General features: G+C 28.4%; 1 protein-coding gene across 1 annotated transcript in view; it reads left to right on the forward strand.

Moving 5' to 3' along the window:
• Positions 1 to 887: 887 nt before the first annotated feature.
• Positions 888 to 21,453, forward strand: part of LOC129968582 (protein qui-1-like) — a 239,599-nt gene continuing 219,033 nt past the window's right edge. Inside the window, exon 1 of the mRNA XM_056082613.1 lies at positions 888 to 1,093. The gene's annotated coding sequence lies outside the window, so the exon portion shown is untranslated. The remainder of the gene's footprint in view (positions 1,094 to 21,453) is intronic.

A 21,453-nucleotide genomic window follows, 5' to 3' on the forward strand; every position in this document is an offset into this window, starting at 1 on the left:
ATTGAGTTCAAAAACATCTCTGGAGTTGCTTCAAAATGAGACGTTAATGTAACTAATCTAAAACTAAATATTTCATTATAATCAGATTTCTCATAAGAAAGAACATGCATGAAAGTTTCGAACATCATATTTTTACTTTTCATAATTTTTTTTTTATGTATCTATCACTATGAAGTCTTCACTCTTATGCAGCACATGAATATGGGGGGAAAATGTTAGCTTTAAAAAAAGCATTTTAAAATAACTTTTTAAAAAGTGTCTTAAATGTTGTAATAGTAATAAAAATTGTCCTAATATCTGTTGACATATAAGTTGTTTGCAAGTTTTCTGAAAATAGACTGCACACGTAATAAATTAAAAGACTGCTTTGCACATTATTCCTTAACAATACGAAGAATTAAGTGATTGATTTCATATTGTATATATTTTTGCTAATTTTTGATACTGCACTTGTTGAAATGCCTAATTAATTCTATAAATGTACACATTCTTCACCTGTAGGTCACAGAAATGAGAGTTAGTGTATTAGCTCCCCTTGTTGGTCTTTGAAATGGACGTGGTTGAATGAATGCATCCAAATATAATCAATTCTAAAACTAGTTACAAAACATTTCCAACTGCGTAACCGCGCGGGATGTGTTCGGGGTTTGTTCGCTTCCCCCCTATATGCGGGTGGCATCAGCTATGAAGGCCAATAGTAACACTTGATTCGGTCCATCTAGATTTCGCTTTGTTGACATTCCCATTAGCTACGCTCTACTGTAAAACCATTCGAGATATCAAAGCACATATCGATTAATCCTTCCGTTCATTGGCAATGTGAAACAAAAGCGATTTTCCCCAGCTGACATTTAAAACTTGAGACAACACTCTCGATTGGTCCGCACAGATGTCGCTGGCATCGCTGCGATGGGCGATTCACTTCGTTCGGAAGGGGGACACCTATCCAACCCAAGTCTTCGACCAAACGATCTCTGCTGCGAAACGCTCCTTTCAGGTGAGGCTTCTACCCCAACGAATGGGAAAATATTCGCCTGTTCTGACTAACTTCTAGATCTGGCAGTAACAGTCTGCCTAACGTTCACTTCGCTTGGTAAGTAAATTTTTGAACTTTCAAATTTTTTTTTTTTCTGTCAAGATTTGGGCTTGAATACAGAGTTTAAAAGTGATTTGTTGGAGGAGTACTTTTGCAATTTCGCGCCGGTCGGTTCTAGTGTTTCATTTCTTAAAGAAAATCAATAAATTTTCGCCGCTACTGGGGGACTGAAGAAGTATGAATGGGATGAACAAAGTTAGTGGTGTGTGTATGAAAAGGACTGCATGTGCAACTTTGGCTATGCTAGTCTTAAAATAATTTGCAAGCAATACAACGTTTACTCAATCAGCGCCTGTGTGACATGTTTCACTCGGAATATATTTTATTGAGGTTCATATAATTTTTTCTTTGATTATTATGCATCATTAGTCTTTATTTAAAGCAATTTCTTATGTAAACAAAATAGAGAAATATTACCAATAATATCAGATAATGTCATTGCATAATTTCTTTGTTTTTTACCACTTTCATATTCGAACCGCAAATTTAAAAACTTTTAGTGTCATAAAATAAACTAATTTCACTAGTTCTGAATTTAATCACGGACAATTATGTGTGGAAATGAGTGGCAAAATGACTTTCAGCCGATTGTTCACAAATTTGGCTATTTGTCAAAAATTTTCGGATGGATCTTATTTTAATAACATTTTTAGAAAAGAAACTTATAAAATTTGTGTCCATTAAAAAAAAATACGTTGTTTTACATATAAAACAAATAATTCTTTTTTTCTAAAATTAATGGTACTTTTTTTCCACTTTTGTGGAAAAGCGGGTTTGCTGTCGGTCGATACTGTCACTACATTTGTTTTGATCAATTACAGCAATGCATCAATCATCATTTATAATCATCAATAACGTTTCCTTTTCCAATGATTAATTGTAAATAGATATAATATATGGGTGCATAGATGTATTCCGCCCAATTTAATTAAACACATTTAGTTCAATTGCAGATACTTTATACTGAAAGCTGGATTAAATAAACTAAATATTTTTCCTGTTTTTATTTAAAAAAGTGTACATGAAGTATAAACTTTGAATTTAAGTTACTAAAGGAGATCAAAATGGCTGGTTTAACGTCAATGTTTAAAACTATTAAGATAATATATTAAAAAATGACGGAATTTAATATACGCCACTGATATAGTTATATTTAAATATATTCGATCACAGTTTGATATACATAAAAATAAAAACCTGTAATATAAAGAAATTCTCATAAATGAGATGCAATATAATTTTATTAGAGAATTCGTTGCATTATTTAATAAAAAATTAAAATTATTTCTTTTGATGAGTAAAAAAAAAATCGCTATAAAACCTTTTGGTTCTTTAGTTAGCTATAATTATGATTAATTTCATGTTTGAATTTTCCTTTCTAGCGATTGCTTTTGGATAAAACCTTTTTTCATAAATAGTGAACTTTTTTAACGAATCGGAATCATGCATATATGTCTTAATATTCTGAATAGTAAAAGTAAAGTTTTTTTGAAATTCTCAGAATTAGGGTTTGACGGTTTTTCAAACTAGGTTTTAAAAAACCGGTTTTTTAAAGTAAATTTGTCACGTTTAAAAAACCGGGTTTTAAATTAAGAAGACCGGTTTTCCGGAACGTCTGGATATTCCTCTTCTTTAATAAAAAAAATCAACAAATATTTTGAATTTTATCAGTTGGGTCCGATTCGTCTAGCAGCTGAGGGCTTAGGGCGACGAGATGCCAATTTATTATAAACTGAAGGTATATTTGAATTTCTGTTAAATGAACTAAAAAATTTAAACACTGAAATATGTTTGAAATTATTATATTCTTTAGAAGAACGAATTCAAGAAAGAAGAGGGAAGAATTAGCAACTCTTTAGCTATATTTGCAAAATCCACAAAACATTTATAGTTCAGCGAAGAAATCTAGTGTCCTTTCTTTAGCTTCAAAAATCGAAATTATTAAGTTATCTGGAGAGATATTGTCTAGAATATTTCCGAATTTTTTTGTGGAAACCGATTCTGATGAAGAACAAATCGAAGAAACTATTCATCAGAGTAATGTTTTTTTAAAAGAAGCCATGAAAAAATCCATTCATAAGTTTCTTCAAGACCCTGAAGGAAAACTTACAAATCCAATGACACTGAAAGCTGAATGTTCATTATTTGCTGTAACTTATAAAAGAACAAAAAATCTTAGATTTGTTATTTGAAGCCATGAAAACTATAAAATCAAGTTCAGTAGCTAGTTGAACGAGTATTTCCAATTTCAGACTATATTGTGTCCAAAATAAGAACAAAACTTAGCCACCTTCAGTGGATATTTTATGTTTTCCCTATTTTCTTAGGAGAAATAAAAATTACTGAAAGTAATATAAATATTATTTGAAATTTTTGTTTGAGTTTTCGTTATTTTGCGTAAGTAATATGTAAATAAATCCTTAATTTTTTATATATATATTTTGTCTTTAATGATTTCATTTTTTGTTATTTTATATAAAATATTTTTCCCTACTCTATTTTTTTTTTTTTTTTGGCAAAAATTCGAAAACCGGTTTTTCAAAAAGTCGGTTTGTTATGTTAATGTTAGTTTTTAAGTTAGTTTTTAGTTTCAAAATGTTAGTTTTAAGTAAAACATAGTTTACATTAAATTTGTTTCAGCAGTTACTGGAAGCAAAAAAAATTATTTGCGACAATAGATGTATTTTTACGACTGAAAAGTGAGGATGAAGTCACTATTGGATATGTGAATCATTTAAGTACTGTTAATAACATAATTTGTTAATAAAAAAAGTAATGATGAATTATAATTTTTCTGAATGACAAATACAGTGACTGAAAGAATTTCTAAAGGTTGTCACTTGATACAAATGACCACCCTCCCGTTCAAAAGTTATTACCCAGATGTATTGCTTAATATATAAGTAAAATTTTATTCGAAAAAAATGACAGCATACATTAGTCATTCTAGCGTTTTATTATATATAATTTTATATTTCTATGTAATTAAAATATTCGAATTCGTAAAAAATGTAGCTTCTAAAAAGTGTTTAAAAAGCACCAATTTTTGGAGAAAAAATTGGTGATTATATTTCAGAATAGTTTAGCACCAATTTCAATGTAGAAATTACTATGTATCTTCCGTAAAACTCACATGAACTCTTAAAGCTATAAATACAATCTGGTATTACGAAAAAAAAAAAAAAAAAAAACGAAGTTTGCTTTGTACTTTATCCCCGCTTTATGGAGCATTTTGTGTTCAGTTTTGCCGTATAATGAAAAATTTCAAGACTGCATGCTGGAGCATAGTCATAGCCATTTCATGTTGATTTATTTGTCACGAAGCCATAATTTGATGCAAAGTATTGATACTAAATTTCATTTATTTGGCTCATTTCTGATGATCTCATTATGATCTGTAATGTCTTTACGACAAAGACAAACCAACAATCTTCCTACTGACAATTTCTTTCCCAAATTTGGTCCATTTACAGTTTTGATGTAAAATTTTGGGTTATATCCTCTAACTGAATTCGGCAAGTTTTAAATGCATGCGTTTTTGTGTTATCAAATCATCATCAGCACAGACGGACATAAATTTAAAAAATTTAGCGATCCAAAATATAAATTTTGTAAAAATTTGGAGGATGAATTTTTCATAATTACAAACAATATTAGGAGAATAGGTTATAAGAAGTTGAAGAGAGGTACATTTGTATTCGCAAATTCTGTAGAAAAGTTATAAATAGGATTATAAAAACTTTTTTAAAAATTGGAATTAAATGAATTATTCTTTTGAAAGTGATGTATCATGACTTGACTTGGAAGATTAAATCTTTGATCCTATTTAAATATATTTTTTTATGTTGGGATTAAATGATTTTTAGGAGTAAATGATTTGACGTCAATTTTGATACTAACTTTAAACAAAAATGGCCAAAATTAAAATCTAATCATTATTATTAATTACCTCAATATCAAATTAGTTCTTTTTTAAGATGCAAAAGTTCAATGCTACTTACAGGAATTCAGTAACAAGCAAAACTACCCATCTATAAAAATAAACCATAGGAAGTTTACTATAACTTAATTTTATTCTGAAATCATTTTTATTCTAATCTTCAGAAATATTTCCGAAATTTATCACTTTTTGTTATATTTTTTGGATTTCAATCTTTATACCTAAAGGTACGTTTTGCACTTCTAATTTTTCTTTCGAATAATTGTATATTTCAAAAACTTTGAATGGTTTCAACTAACGCGTTTGCTGTTGCTGACGTCATTTGATTATCACCTATTATCTAATTCGCACTTATCTAATAAGATTATCCCTTCTCAACTATAGTTACGAGAGAGAATAGAGAAGGAAGTATCTAATTAGCCAGAAGGACCGAATCGCAAGAGGCAGTCATGGTAGCGAAAGTATTTTCCAAATTAAACAAAAATGGTGAAGAAATTATTTCCTCTACACGAAAGAATTGTTTTATTTGCCATATTGTTCATATAATAATACTTTTAATTATATTTTGGCATCTCTTAAATAAAAAATGCAAATAAGTTGTAAAAATGAAAGATAAGATGATTGTAGCACTGAAGTACAGAGCAACTATCTACTTTTGGAAATGTAAATTAATTTTAGACAAGAATTATTGGTTGAAAATACTGAAAAGAAAAATTATCAGTTTGGGGTCAATCTAATTTGTAGTAAAATAACGAGCTTTTGAAGAGTATTCGAACCATTTTCAGAATCTTGTTGTTTTCCTCAATATAATGTGTAGCATTAATTAATATTGTGTATAAATTTGGAATATTCTCAAAGTATGAGCATATATTTGTTAATATGTCAGTTTTTCTTTCTAATTTTTTTTTTTACTTTCTTGTATACGAAGTTTAGAGAAAGTATTGTAATCGTCAAAAAATTCGTACTCGGGACTTCGACAAATCTTTACGCTTCAGACCTCCTTGAATCGAAAAATGCATTTTCGACATTGTCTGTCTGTCAGTCACAAATATATCTCAAAAACGCTTTGATTTAGACGAATGTAATTTGGTATTTAGTCTTTAAGCCAATTTGTAGATTCCTATTAAGTTTTGTGCAAAATCCATTCAAAAGAAGTTTATTTGCCTGGCAGTTCGGGTATAAGCTAACATAACTATAAAACAAAGTGTGCTAGATGTATAAAATTTGATAGATGTATCATCTATAGTGTAAACACCTAGCAAATTTTTAGAGAAATCTAACAAAGGGCTGACTGCTTGTTGGTCTGTGTTTTAACAAACATTTTAATGTTATAAATTCAAAATAAATCAATTCATAATTCAAAAAGGGCGCAATTTAAATAAATCAAGTTTGGTATATTTTTATGACTACAAGTATAGTTCTGTGTTAATTTTTTTTGTTGTTGTTTTAGTCGCTTCGAAAAAACGCTTCTAAAATATAACTTCAATTTGGGCTATTATTAATCGCATACCAGGAATTAATCGCCAAAATGTGCGTCAAAGAGCATTCGATTGAATAAAAATGCTAAATTCAAGTCGCGCTTCAAAATTTAATGATTGTTATATGCTACTGTTCTGCAAGGCGTTTTCTTGGTTAACACATTAATTAGAAAGTTGGCGATAAAGTTTTAGGGAGACAATTTCCGCAGGTTCTCTATCCTGACATATTCTGTTATTTTTAATTTAATTTCATAATATTCATGCATTATGCGTAATAAACATCTACGAAAGCATTATTTTAAAGTATGAAGATATTATTTCGATATACGAGTAATGAACTAGAAAGTCTTTTAACCCTTTAAATGGCCATTTTTTTCTAGTCATTATGTTAAAATATTTTCAGGCTTGAAATTAAAATAATTAAAGGGATTCATTTAGCTTATTGGATAAATTTAATTTGATTAATTAACATGGTTAATGAATAATTAAGTAACAAATCAAGACACATCAATTTGTGTGAGATAAAGAACTGAAACATCTAAGTTTCTGACTTATTAAAAAAAATTGTCAGAACTTATGCCAACCTACATAATTTCATACAAAGATTGATAAATTTGGTGGGAATCATACTTCCCACGGCCCTAGAAAGGGTTAAATAACCCATGCTTATTTAAAAATATTCTTATTGTTAAATAGTAATTAGATTTAATAAATATCCTTTAATTTAATGTTACTCTAAAATAAATTAAAACGATAAATATTTATCATGATTTAGATTATTGAAAGCGATGAAAATTTTTTTTATCGTCAAAGCATTTTTTTTTTTTTTGTTCATTCTAAAATTGCATTAGCTTACAATAAGAAAAGTTAGAAAATCCCAAACAAAGTCGGGAAAAGAAAGCAAAGTACATTTTGGTTTTCCAGTTTTATTATTAATGTAGTACAAAACAAAATAAAGAACGATAATCCAAATAATGCAGTTTTTCCATTTCATTTACTCGGCATCAATTATCTTATTATATATTCATGAGCAGCGTTTGCGAATTTGCTGTTTGCCGAAGATTAAAAATCCTTGCTAAATAATGAATGCATGAATTCATTCCCACTTTTAGTTTAAGAAAAGCGTGTTTCATTTTATTTTTATTCGACTTTTTCCTATTCTATTTCTTCATTTTAAATATTTATGCAAAAGTTTTCTCAAATATCAAATGATTCTTGATTTAAAAATAGCTATAGATAAAATGATATAAAATATAAAAATTGTTTTCTAAGCTGAATAAACGATACGCAATTGTAAAATGTAATTTGCATGATTTTGCTGATTATAAATTTAAGCAAAACAGTCTCCCGACAATTTCAACGAAAAGATTAACGTGAGCAATAAAAATTCTGAATAGCCTAATATTCATTAATTTTTTTTTTATAATAAGGTTTTGTGAAATATTGCATTTGTTTATAAACTGGCCATGAAATTTTTCATCTGTCATGAGAATGTTTCAATCGTTAAATTTTTCAAGGATAACAGTTAGTGGACGTTCCAGGTTGCGAAAATCCTACTCGCTTTTGTGCATGTGCCAGAAGACATTGAATTCAATAAAATAAGGGTAAGATGAAAATTGCAGGATGAAAAGTTAACTATTTATTATTATCCGATTAGCAGCGGATAGAAAATAGCAGATAAACAGTAAAATTTTACTTATGAATATTAAATACAATTTTTTTATAAAATAAAAGAACTCCGAATAATTCCGAAAATTAACTCCTTTTACTAACTGCTTTGTAATAAAAATTAATCGTTGAAATTCGTTAAAAAGGTAAAAAAATTCAAATGTGATAGTCTCGAATACCTGAAACGTACATTTCACATTCTTTCCATTCTTGGTAAGGAATAAACTTGGTCATGCCATAAATGATGCCAAATGTAATACAATAAAAAAGGAGCAAAAGTAACATTAGGGTAATTAGTTAAAAAGTGAAACATTGATAGACAATTAATATTATTTGTGCTAACTAAACAAAATTTAAATTTTTTCATCAAATTTAATGAATAATGTTGCTTGAAATAGCTAAAATTCCAGCTAATTTTTCAATTGAAAAAGGGTACTTGATGTTTCAGAAATGTCAAAATAATTATTTCTGTTAATTTTTTTTACATAAAATGATCAAGAAGATTTAATTTCTTTTTAAAGTTCATATTTTTATAGAATAAAATTTAATCAGTCTAAAAGGTAGTATATAGACTGTAGTATAATATAAATTAAAAGTATGAGATCTATTTCGTTGTTCAGTAAATGTGCAGTCTATAAAAAAAAATCTTTCAAGCTATGAAATTGGTTAGAAAGATCATGATGGCTCAATATTTTGATTATTAACAACTAATTACCATGTAATAAGGAAGAAGTTATGGGGAAATCAATTAAGAATTTCATGCGTAGTTTAAGAAATAAAGCTATGTATAAAAAGTACCATTTACTTTGTAAATTATTTATTTAAATTTTTTATTAAGAGTTAACTCATATCAAGCAATGTATTTAGTAAACTAATGCAACTGTTTAAATTATATATGGAAACAATAATTGCTCTCAACAATACTTGAAATAAATCGCTAGAAATTTTGTTCATCAATAGCTTAATTTATCGATTATACATGAGATCTATAGATTTTGGAATTCTAAATTTGTACTAAATCTCATTTTATTAAAATTTATAATTTTTGATTATCTGCATGAAAAATTGTGTTGCAGGAACGCATAGAAAATCTAACAAGATTTCTTTGGATGAAGTTAGTAAAAAGGTTATATACAAAAAATGTTGATTTTTATTAATAGAACATTTAAATTAATTTAATTGCAAATAATATTTAATGCTTGTTCTTATATCTGTGCTACACCATAAATATACAATAAATTTATTTAAATGAATTTATAATAGTTTAGCCCAAAACTTGTCTGGAAAAATGTAAACACGTCTCCTATCTTTCATCATCCAAGCGAACTTAAGGGTTGCCGTGTTCTAGTGGTAAAAATCTTGGCTACGAGATTGGAGAGTTCCAGTTTCAAACCCCGATTCTGCTAAAGATCCATCATATATATGGTCTTAGTGCCTGTAAAATCTGACGTCTTGCGAGAAATTTCTTCTTAGTGGTGGAATATGGATGTTCTTGAAAGAGCTGCTGATTCACGTGTCATCCTCGTCGTCTGATAGAAATTCAAAAAATATTCCTAGTGTTGCTTCCAAATGTGGCGTTATAAAACCTAAATACTAAAATATTAAATAATAAATGATAAAAATAATTAATAAATATTAAAAAATAATATTAAAAACTAAACACTAAATAAAAAATAAATAAAATCAAGAGGATTTATACCTTATAATTTGAAATAATATAACTCTAAAACGATTGATTCATCGCAAAATAAATGTGTACTTTATTTTTTCTGCCCAGTTATATGAATAAATCAATTCGTGCTGTATCCATAAACAACGCAGTCGAATGATTATACATTCATACTTTAATTTATAAATTAGATTAAATTTTCATTGCAAATTTACTTAAAATTAACTAAAATAAATATAAGAATAAAATAAATTGAAAATTAAAATTTCTATTAAATATATACTTAAAACTAATTAAATCAAAATTTTAATAATTTTTTTTAATTTAAAATTAATTTTTATCTAATTTTGATTTAATTAGTTTTAAATATATTTTTATATATGTATATAAATGTATTAAAATTATTTTTTTATTAAAAAACATAAACCCAATTAAATTAAAATTAAATAAAAATTAGATTAGTTTAAAATTTTAAAAATATACTGAATTTTATTTCATTAAATATGATCATTGGAAAAGAATGCATAAAATATTATTTAAAGGCTATTGATTTGCTAAAGTATTTCCAATAAAGTATACTTGGAGACAAATTTATTCCTTGACATCTACGAATTCATTAAAATCAGAGCACATCAGATTTGTTTAAATCAAATATTTGTATTTCCCACCCTTTCCTGTCAGATCAATATCGCCAGATGTTTTCATTCATTACCTCATTAATTTGCAAGCTTGTTCGCAGATTTTAAAAGGATAGGAAAGAATAGAAAGATGTTTTAGCAAGATGAATTTTTAACTGATGTCACAATTTTCAAATTCCTTTTGTTAAGGATAAAAATAAATATTGATAATGAGCCTCTTTCTAGAAAATGTTATTCTATCGAGGAATGGGTTGTATTTTTTCTTACATTTTCTGATTCATTAAGTTGATTTTCAATTAACAGGTGTTATGAAAGAATTCGATAAATTATTTGTACGGTGTATTGAGAATTTTTAATATTCATGAGTTGTAATTACACAATATAATGAAACAATAATATTTAAATAAAATGGAGAAAAAAAATTGAACGTTTTTTTTTTCTTTGGAAAGTGATTTTTTTTATATAATAATAATGTACTAAAATATTTTTGATATTTTTTGACTTGATTAAATGACCTTGGTTGCTTCGAAAAATGAAATGTAATTTAATAGGCATTTACTTATTATTCACTTCATTTTTATATTCGTAAAGCTCTACATAAATTATCTCTTCATATATTGAAATATTTTTTCTTATTTTCAAATATTTCTGAAAGTCTGACACATCCAAAACATAAATCTTTTTTTTTCAGCGATTGCAAAGTTTTCAGGTCAGTAGAAAATTTTAAGATTACTGTTAAATTTAAAAACATTACTAAAAAATAGCTTTTCCGTGCATCACATAAATTCGAAATTAAGAAAGTTTCAAGAAAATGTATATGTATTTTAATTGAAAAGTGAAATAATTATATAAGAAATCCCATTCAGGCTTGTGTTTCAATTTCAGGACTTCAGAACAATAAAAAACAATTCAAAAACAGAAATCCAAATGTTTTTAAAATTTTGCTGATCATTTTCCACCTACCTTTATTCCGGCAGGAAGAGGGTACTCTAATTCGATATTCTTTCTTATCATTCTAATAATATTTACTAGAGGTTAAGACAAACTAAGTTTTATTTTATTCCTCGCATACAGCCATTGGTCGTACCAGGTCATTTCCACATTAATTCTTAACCATGAGTTTTCTATTTGGTTAGTAAAAGAGGCCATCTTAACTCTCTCGGTTAAAGTGATTGACAATTCATAAATATAGTAGTAATATTTTTATAATATTCATTGTTATAGTACTATACCCTACCTATAGTAATCATATTGTATGCGGCATTATTGCGAACATCTAAAGGAGGCGTAAAATTTTGCAACTGGAGTGTTTTTTTACGATTGACGCTCATTTCAAAACTCTCCATCTCTGGTTAACAAAAAAATTTTTATCACCTGTTTTATTAAGTATGCTGTTTTCTCTCTCACAGTTAACTGACTTTCATTTAATTACTATTGTCTATTTTAGATCTTATCTCTTTCTCTATATCTTATCTCCTTGCAATAAACTCTATTCTAAAACCTGATTAATCCAAAGCATGAATACAACCATTTTGTTTGCTCTTAGAATTAATCCTTTGATTTTCAGTTTTATTATAAAAAATTGTTGCATAAAATAAACACAATTTTTATTTAAAAATGATGTTTAATTTCATAATTCTTATACATTGGTAAATATATTCATACCAATGATTTGTGCAGAATTGCAAATTCATTTCAGAATATCAAAAATACAAAACGTAAAGTCATTCAAAGTGAAAATTAAATATTTAAGCGTGTTTTATTTTTCAAAACATTTTAATTGTTCAAAATATTCTGGTACTGTTTACACTGCTAATGAACTCTCATTTCTAATTTTATCTTTTTAGTACTCATGACATATTTCAAGTAAATTATCTTTTCTCCTGCATTTCAGGATCTCTAGTCTTATGTGCTTCAATCATCTTAAATTTCAGAATCTGCTCTGCTCTTATCCATTATAAAGTTCGTTTCACTATGGGTTTCTATTTAGTAAAATTGTATATCGATGGATGTTCATACTTAATATCTATATTAAAACAACTAAAAAGGGAAAAACGAAGGTAATCCAGAATGAAGAAGAAAAAGTGCTTAAAAACATATGCACGTGAAAGAAAAAGAGAGTAGAGGGTTTGGGGAAGCAAGCGAAGCGAATGCACAAAATGTTGCCATGCAATTCGGGAAAAGCTGTGGAAATAAACAGTTCATCAGTTTTAAAATGCGAAAAAAAAAATAGAATGTGAATTTGCGATGAAAGCATTAATTTGCTTATCAGGGGATGAAACCTATGCGGATCGCAAAAGATTAATTGTATTTTCTGCAGACGTTATCGAACAATTAAGTGAAATGCTGCTATTTTACTCCAAATGTTATAGCAGTCCAATGCAATAAAAATGAAAAAAAAAAGGTCATAAAGCTGAGATACAAAAATGCGATATAAAATAAATAATATAAATATAAAAGTAAGCGCATGTTATAACGAGGCTAAACAAAAATTGTAGGAGGAATGGTAAATAATAAAGAAAAATGACTTTACGAATTCTTGAATGGGGTGGAAATTGGTCAGTATGTGTTTACTTTATGAAGTGATGAGAATTTGCGGCGCGTTTGCGAGGGTAGCGAATTGAAGGCTAAGATTTATCAGTTACGGTGTAGATGACGTTAAAGAATAAAATTTCTAATTAGAAGTTATTAAACGTGATAATGAAAGAAAAATATTAGTTTTAAAAAAGATGATTAGAAACAAAATAGTTCTAAATAAGATATCTGGAAGAAGAAAAAAATTGAATATTTGGTATCATTAAATTCTGACCAAAAGATACATTTTCAATTCATACCTTATTAGATTGTGCGACATTGGAAGAATAGTTTTGAAATATTTCCACTTGCATCACTTTGAAATAATACAATCCTTTAATTACATTTTAAAATTATTAATTAATGGCTTGAAAGATGTTATTGATGGTGAGATAATCTATCAAGTGTCTGGTAAGATTTTTAACTGAATTTGTTCAGTTTTATATTTTATTATTTTGAGCTGATTTAATGTGTGGTTTTGTAGACTGTGTAAGATAAATTCGAGTTCCAAAAAATATATGTATTAACACTAAATTTGAAATTGTTTCTTTTGTCATAAATGTCAATGAAAGGAAACTTTTCTGTCTTCTCTCGCTGGAACGTCTTCCATAATTAGGTTTAAAAATACTGTAGGTTTTAATAAGTTTTAATTGGTCTAGATAAATATATTAGTTAAGAGTTTTGAGACCTAGAGGTTAAATATAATTCATTGATGCATTTGAAGGATTGGCTGAGTTGATTTTCAAAACATTAGTTCCTTCAAAGAATTAAAGAAATAGATTGACTAGTAAGGGGGAAGGGGGGGGGAGAGATTAGTTCCCGCGGGATATCTTTTATTTGTTGATATTTTTTTCTTGTAGATAAAATTATTGTGAATGCAGTGGGAAGTCATTTTTCCCAATAAGTTATTGGGATATATTTAATTAATTTTAAAGTCGTACAAATTATTCATTAAGACGTAGTATACCTAGGGTAATACTAATAGAAAGAACTGGAAAGTACACATGTGTGCATATATAAATTCATTACTGTTCTTTACCTCAAGTAACGGAGCACTTACTATTGAAGAATCCCAGCCTTCTCCTCTAAAATGATGCCAAAAATGTTTTTCTTATCCTCTTCTCAATAATTAAAATTTAAACCCGGATCTTAAAGCGTTTATGCAACACAAGAACCTTATACTTAATAATACCCACATCGATCTATAAAACATCTTCTTACACATCTGTCAATTACCCTCAAAATTAAAATCTCTGGAATATCTTCATTAATACATCTGAAGAAGCGAAATCCTAGTTTGGAATCATATTTGTGTCAGTGTCAGCTACCAATATCATCGCAAATGTGCGAATCTACTCACAGAGACTCGACTTTATTCCAACAGAAAAAGAACGTTTTTATCAAATATCAAATGTATCGTGTACAATCAAATGTCAGTAAATTTGTAACTGATGCAGCAAAGATGGCTATAAACCTAATCCTGTAATGTATATGCGAAGAAAATTCAACTGCTGCTTTTGACATTATTATGCGGAATTTCATATTTATTATGCGGTAATTACGACAAGAGCTGGATAGATCAAAAGTACGCGTATTGAGATCACTAGTGTGAAATCCTGACAGCTAATGGGGAAAAAAATTAAAATTTTGCAAACATTTTTTTTTTTTTTGGTACTGAAGAAGTTTTAAATTTTGTTACAGCTGACTGATAACAAAATTTTGAATCCTCAATTTCAAATTAATACGTATAGCCAAAACTTATATATTGTCAATACTTGTATCATTATGAATTGCTGAATCGGGTTCTCATTCAATTATGCGGAATTATTGTTTCGTTTCATTTGGTTTTTAACTTTATGCTATTAGGTAATATTTTTTTTTTACGGTTACGTGATTAATTTAAAGAAATTTCCTAACATTTAAACTCTTGAATAACATATAAAACTTAATGCATCCATTTATTGATAAGAAATCACTAACTTCAAGAAATTATAATTGAAGGCTTTCATTTCCCTGTTCGTAATGTTTTCGAATTTTTTATAGGCTAGAGGAGGATTTAAAAAAATTCTTGTGTATAATTATTTTGACTAAGGAACTGTAAAATACTTTCTCTTCATTTCAAGTCATTAAAATCTTATATGTGTAATTTGGAAGTAATCATGAAAGGCTGATATTATGACTTTTCTTTTACTTCATTACTATTTAAGCAAGGTATTAAAAAACGGTATTTGAATAAAAGAACGATTAGCTAAGTGATTACAGCAAAGACAAATTAGTTCAATGATGAGTAGACAGGGATGATATCCTTAAACACTTTGTTTCATGGTAAAGCATATATTCCAAATTATTGGCAAAGTGAAAATTTCTGCTGATACAGGATCTATATCCTGTATCAGCAGAAATATCAGGAAAGTAGGTTAATTAACATTTAGAATCAAAATCGTTATTATGACTGTCGATATTATGGTTTCCCTTAAAAAATTCTGAAACAATAATTGTAGCATACACTTTCTCAATAATGGCATGTAAAATGACGTAATGACGTAAATGATACCTTGGAAAAATAAGATTTTTTTTCACTTCCTGTCATCATTATTGTTTTAGCAAGGTGCCTGGGCTCTGGTATTTTTTTTGGCTCTCATATTTTAAATTTAAGAAATAGCAGAACCGCACCGCTTGTCTTCATGGTACTCCCTAAGCAAACATTTGAAGCATATATATCCCCTTTGTATCCCATGTTTACGTCACTGCTCCTCAATGGACTTATGAAAGACTTTCGGATTTGAGATAGATGAGTTTTAAATATTCTTGGGTGATGCACATGAATAATCAACATATATAATATGCTTCGGAATAAAGTGCCTTTTAGGCCTTTTTGGCATAGAATTTTGGGAAATGGGTCATTTTTATTTTACCATGGTTAAAAATTCCGGGATCTGCTGCAAAATAAACCCTGCGTATCATTTGAAATCTATTTGATCTAATCAGCTTAAATTACGCTAGTCTGGAGTGAATAGATACGTATTTCAATTAGTGACTTGATTTATAAAACATAGTTTTTGCTAAAAACAATGAATTGTTAATTGGAACAATTTTTCTAACTCTTTGTACCACATATGATTCAAAAAATTGAATTAGGTTATTAACTATAACATTTTGTTACACTATTTTTCAAATTAAATGAATCATTCTAATCCAAATATTAACTATTTTAACCATTCATTATTAACCGCTGAGGATCCCCAAGCATCCCTTTCAAAATGCAGTTAATTAAACCAATAAAAACGGAAAGTTCCTGTAATAACTTAACGGCCGTCCGCGCTCGCTCAAGTGGTTCGCAATGAATAAAATTCCGAATCGCAGGGCGATCATTAAAATCGTCCGAAACACTCTATTCATCATCATCATCATCTTCGGCCGGCATATTACACGCAGCTTTTCAACCATTAACTCGACTATGGCAACACTTCAATGGTTGCCACCAGATACCGCTGTTCTCCGGGATAACACTTACCCCGTTGCTAATTTTAATGGCCGCAGCGATAAACTTTATGGAGGAGATGGAAGTTTCCCCTAGAAATGGCTTATTCGTCCTTGATGAGAGCAATTTGAGGTTTTAGAAGGCATTGAATATGCCGTTTATTAGGTTCAGTGGAATGTCTTTTAAGTTATAGTTTGGGAGGTGATTATTCTTCGCTAAACTGGCTGGAAATTCATAAATCTGCGGAAATAAATTGTTGGGGGGAGGGCTATCAGTTAGGTAGATCATCTGGAAAAAAAGAAGTAATTTGAGGTTGATTTGAAGACAAACGCAGACGTGATCTGATAAAACGAAGCAACGATTTTGGTCATTCGGTTAAAAAAAGGATTGCTTGAATTATTCTGATTCAAAATTTAAACCTCGTGAATTTATTACGAAATTAAAGTACTATCAATGTTTAAATCAATGATGGTTAATTCATTATTTAAACTGCTTTACAAATATGTTTTTGATTATTCTTCACCAACTGGCATAACCAAGGTAATAGATTAGAAAAAGGAATGTAAGTAATTGGGGTTGTAAACAGTGTTAGGTAAAGTATTTCAGAAAACAAACCAGTATAATAATAAGTGAAGTACAAGCGTTTGATTAATATTCCTGGAAAAATTATTTGAATAGCTTTCAAATGAAGTTCAGCTATCCTTCATTTATATCTGAACTATGGGCCTTCAGTAACCAGCTGGTTCACTGAAGATTATGGTTATATTCCCTGTTTAATCATTCAGTATATTTTCATATCATCATTCCGCGAAAACGTTAGCCATTAAAACCGTGTTATTTTAATTGTATTATATATATATATAGTGCGTGTATGAATCTTTCTTATGGAAACCAGTCCCGTGACATTACAACTCTATTAAAAAAAATCCGTCTTAAACTTTCACCATTGGAAGAAAATCACCTAATAAGTATTTGATAGAATGTTGAAAACTGTTTGCATTTCCGGGTGATAATACAATATATTGTTGGAAATTAGGCTAAAAAATATTGTAAAAAAAATACTAAACTTCTAGAAAAATTTGCCCGACTATTAAATTGGAATCAATAAGCATTGTGCAGCAATGTTTTTGGGAATTATTGGAGGAAGACCCCTGAAGTTCAGCTTCATTTTTAATATTAATTAAAATTTCCCAAAAAATTGATACGTGGTACACATTCACACCCTTGAAGATATATATGTAACACATTTCGAATCCTGTCTACTAAATAATACGTAAAATTATTTTGCTTGCAGCAGAAGGCAGGTTTGATACAGTGAAGAGACTATGTATTTTTAATTTCGTTTTATTCTCTTTCGGGAGATAGGCATAATTTTTTACAAGAAGGCGCGGCTCGGCACAAAAGCAGAAGTAAGAAAGGAAAAGGTCAGAACCAAACGATCACTAGTCTTATTTCACATGGGATTTCATGTCATGCGCCGATGGAATACATTTGTTGACCTCTGACAAGGACAACGAAAGTATCATTTTCATTAGATACGTAATATTGATGGCGCATTATTTTTACAAAGGGATTAATTAAAGCGAAAGTGGAATTGGATCACGAAATAAGGGAATACTTTTAGAATGAAGTTTTTATAGGCGAAATTAAGATTAAGTTTTAGAAATTAATTTGGATTAAATTAAGAGTTTAAAATATCATTACATATATATATTTGCTAAATTTAGTAGCTGTAGGTCAAATTCTCTTTCCTGAGTTCTTTGTTATACTACTTAAAATTTCAAAAATTCTGCAAATAGTTCTATCCCACTTCAGAAGAATAGTCAGACTTCTATTAATACTTAAAGAAAACTTAATTGAATTGTAAGAAAATCTTCTTTTCTTTTCCCAGAAATATTTGTTTTGAAATGCTTATTTAAAAAAAAAAAGGTATTGGCAAAACCGAAAACGTAATGACCCATAGTATGTTTTGCATCACCATTTCAAATAGTCTTAATCGATTAATTATGATTAAGCATATATGTAATAATTTTAATTATGATCAAGCTCTATAGTATTGACTCTACCTTAATATCAATTGCTGTGAATATTTGTGAAGATATATTTTCTTTAAATATTCAAACCCGTAATTTTTTCTAGGTGATAAATTTATTTCACATTCAAACTTCACAGATTTTTTTAAAAAACATTATTGATAAATATTTGTGAAATCCTAGCTTAATAAATTCACTGATTTTTTGCTTACAAACTAAACTAACGGCTAACTATTATTGTCACTAGTGTGTAATGAACTACTGGGTTATTTTTTTCAGGGAATTAAAGAATAGAAATATCTAGTTTCAAATATTCCTAATATCAAACTTCAAATTTTGTTTTAAAGCTATGATAATTTCTGATTATTTAGAGTACATAAATACCTATGAATAATTGTAAAATATTATTATATATATTAAATTCAACGTAAATCATGATCGTTTTATAAAGCATTTGGAGCATAGTGTTAGAATGACTAAACCTCAAATTTTTTATGGTCAGAGACTTAGAAGTACACAAGTAAATCTGCTTGAACGATGACGTACAAGCGTAATAGGTAAGATGAGATCACGGTTTTGATTATTTTTGATAGGATCAAACAATCTGATGAAATTGTTTGTTTTCCGTAAACATATAAACAAAGGCGTAATTCATGCAGGAATGATGCAAATGCTTCTAAAGACAGTCAAAAATAACTCTTCTCACGTTTCAAAGCATTTCCAATCGCTTAATGATGTATGTATCATACAAATGGATATTCTTAACTGCATATTTCAGATATAAATATCTATTTGAAACAAGCATAATATATTAAATGTTAACACTGAGTAGATAAATATGAAAGCTTTTAAGATTTTTCTAACCTGAATAAATAAATTCTTGAAATAAATTTATTAAACTTTTGATCAATACTGCAAAACAAAACTTGATTTGATTTTGATCTAAATTGTCTCATTCATTTTTTATACACATAATTGATATGCACGTAATTATATTCCATGTAATATATTACATTTAATATATTTTTGGACGGAATTATTTTATTATTTTTCGTTATTATTTTTTTTTTTATTAAATTTCTCTCTAGCTATTTCATTGACTTCTCTAAAAGTTATAAAGCCCTTTGCATTAAAGTTCTTTTTAATGAATCCATTTATTGTTTCAATTTTTTAGGAAGATTTATTTATACCTTCTTACAGAAAGTTGTATATTTAGCATTTTTTTAGTCCTTATTTTTATTTAATACATTTAATTTTCCTATGACCCGTTTTAAAGCGAAAAAATGTATCACTAAATGAAAATGCGCCACCCTCAAACTTGTAATTTTGAAGATTAATTTGACGATACAGTCATGCCTTTTTATAGAAAATCAATAAACCCTCCTATTAAAACGGAAATTTTTATATCCAACTTAAATTTATAATTCCTTTCTCAAAAAAAAATATATCGGTGATGAGTTTTCATTGGTTAATGTGTCATAGGACGAACAACATACGATTTAGTGGAAGGTAATGTCATAAAAGTGGATTTAATTTGGGAGAAGGTTTGGCCAGTAAAATACATTCTAGTATCCTAATGATTTCATCTTTCTTTTCTTTTTTTACCCAGTTTCTTCTTGTGAAATTCTTCTTTTCCGATTCTGGTCGGCACTTAAGGAAATCTCCATTTAAAAAGCACTTACTCGATCTCTAAATTTCAAATCCCTCGTCATAAGATTCAATTTTTTCATTTCAATTCTAGCTGGGAAAATAGCGGGAATGGATTGGTTGGATCGTTACTGCGTATTCCTTATTTAAAGCCGGAAGCAAAACTTTCCCTTCCATCTGGATATTTTCTTGCAATTTCCGACTTCACAGGAAGAGTTTATGATCAAGGATATAAAAAGTGTCTCGGAGCTGTTTCATATGTCTCCGATATGCGATAATTCTAAAGATAACACGAATAAATGGTTTTTATTCCTGGGGTTTTTAAAATATTTAAGATCGACTCTGAAAGAAAATAACAGACGAATACGAAATGGAAGATGGGCATTTTAAGTATTCTTTCTAGAGATGTAAAGAATTAAAATGTGACGTGGCAACATTTGAATTTTTAAGAACAAACTGTTGAAAAAATAACTGCAAAGCAGGCAGATATCAATCACAAAGCAAAGAGAGAACTTAAAATTTTTAAATAGTAATATTATTATTGCAGTCTCCCTAATCAGGATTAAATGCTTGCGATTTCGCTAGCTAATTCTGCTGCTGATCTGTCCTGTCTGCTTATTGTATGGCATGTCCCCACTAAGACATTTGCGTACCAGTCATGAATGTGTCGATCAATAATCTATTGACAGCCAGATTTTTGATAATAAGATTAAATTCTGGAAGTAATTGCAACTTTCTAAACGTTATCAATGATCATAAAATTTGGCGGTATCTAGCAAACTTTATTACAAAGTTTGTATTCATTTGGATAGTTTTAACTTTGTTTTATCAGATATGAAATGTTTTTAATGGATTTTGATAAATATGTATAAGGAAAAGTATATTATCAATCTTCTTATATTGATAATATCCCAATAGAAACAAATTTTTCTTCTATATTTTGGATAGTTAGCATTTGAACTATCAGTATGTAACTTTACTGAAATATAATTGCTTTTAAAATATACTGAATATATGAAACATAATGATTTTATATGAAAATAAGTCCGATGCATAATCATTCACCTAAGAAAATGTTAAAGAATTTTTAGTAACCTAGCAGCGAAATTCATTTATAACGAACTGGATACGAATTGCATGAATTATTGTTGTTTATAATGGCACTTGCCATGGGCAAGCTCGCTGACAAAGTCAGCGATTTTTAAGCCAAGGGTGCATCTCTTGTTTTA

The sequence above is a fragment of the Argiope bruennichi genome, chromosome 5 (assembly GCF_947563725.1).
Source record: "Argiope bruennichi chromosome 5, qqArgBrue1.1, whole genome shotgun sequence".
Taxonomy (NCBI): Eukaryota; Metazoa; Arthropoda; class Arachnida; order Araneae; family Araneidae; genus Argiope; species Argiope bruennichi.